The sequence below is a fragment of the Myotis lucifugus genome, unplaced genomic scaffold (assembly GCF_000147115.1).
Source record: "Myotis lucifugus unplaced genomic scaffold, Myoluc2.0 scaffold_186, whole genome shotgun sequence".
NCBI classification, from domain to species: domain Eukaryota; kingdom Metazoa; phylum Chordata; class Mammalia; order Chiroptera; family Vespertilionidae; genus Myotis; species Myotis lucifugus.
This window is the reverse complement of record NW_005871234.1, coordinates 1760356-1761721: the sequence shown is the minus strand read 5'-3', so window position 1 is coordinate 1761721 and position 1366 is coordinate 1760356. Positions and strand designations below refer to the sequence as shown.

General features: G+C 57.7%; 1 pseudogene; it reads left to right on the top strand.

The window, feature by feature from the left end:
* Nucleotides 1–191: 191 nt before the first annotated feature.
* LOC102433909 lies at nucleotides 192–1128 on the top strand (annotated as a pseudogene).
* Nucleotides 1129–1366: the final 238 nt, after the last annotated feature.

The window sequence follows — 1366 nt, the reverse complement described above, 5'->3', positions numbered from 1 at the left end:
GTCCCTACTTTCCCGGGGCAGCAGCAGAAAAGACAAAGCCCCTTGACAGGGGCTCTGTGGTTCCCCGGGAGGTTGGGAGAATGGGGTTCTCACTTGGGCTTCCTCTCTTTTTCCCCCAAGGGAAAGGGTGCAGGAACGACTAGCTCTCTTCTGCTGGGACTTCGGAGAGAACAGGCCCCACCAGTCTCCCCATGGCTCCTTTGTCACATCCCGCACATACCCAGGAGAGCGACCGCCCCATGGGGTCCTGGACTTGTTCTCCAAGGGCTCAGGCGAGCACGCCCCCACCACCTTCCGCCACATCCTGAAGCTGCCACGAACTCTTGTGCTCTTGCTTGGGGGGCCCCTTGCCCTGTTTGTGGTCTCTGGGTCCTGGCTCCTGGCCCTCATGGCCGGCCTCACCCTCCTGGCTGCCCTGAGGTTCCTGGCCAAATACCCCTGGACCCAGTATGTGTCCAACTGTTTGCGCACAGACATGCGTGACATCAGCAAAACCTACTTGAGTGAGCCAGGCTCCTGCTTCTGGGTGGCTGAGTGTGAGGGGCAGGTGGTGGGCACGGTGGGAGCTCTGCCCGTTGGGAGCCCACCCTGCGGAAGGAGCAGGTGGAGCTGCTTCACTTAAGCGTGGCCTGGGAGCACCGGGGCCAGGGGATCGCCAAAGCCCTGGTCAGGACCGTCCTGCAGTTTGCACGGGACCAGGGCTACCGTGAGGTTGTCCTCAGCACCAGCATGCTGCAGTACTCTGCCCTGGCCCTCTACCAGCGCCTCGGCTTCCGCAAGACCGGCCAGCACTTCTTTACCAAAAGCTGGGAGCTAATTGCTGTTCCTGCATTTGAATTAACCTACCGGGTCCCCTCTGCTCATGCGTCTCAGGCGCCAGGGCAGAGACAGGGTCTGTGATCTGTGTCCTTGTGGATTAGTCAGGACAGGACAGGCTCTGCCGCAGTAACAAGCTCACCCCGAGTCTCACTGTGACAGCACAGTAACGCTTCTGTTTGTGAACATCTGAGCCCCACGGGGATGGTGGTGGTTCTGCTCCATTTAGTCTTTTTCAGATGCCACTGTTGCATTATCTACTGACACAAGACTATTGCATAAAATCAATCACAAAAGAATAATAAACATTTCCTTAGCTGTATTCTGTGAGTCAGCAATGTAGATGGGGCTTGGCTGGGCAGCTCTTTGGTCTCGGCTTTGTCCACACATCCTGGGTGGCTGGTTCCCGTGCCGTGGGGTTGGCTGAGTGACAGGGTGCCTGGGCTTTCCTAGGTTCCAGCAGGCTCGCTCAGGCATGGCTTCAAGGTAACTGAATGAGCCCAAGGGAAGCAGAAACAAGCAAATGCATTTTCAAGCCTCTGCAGGTGTC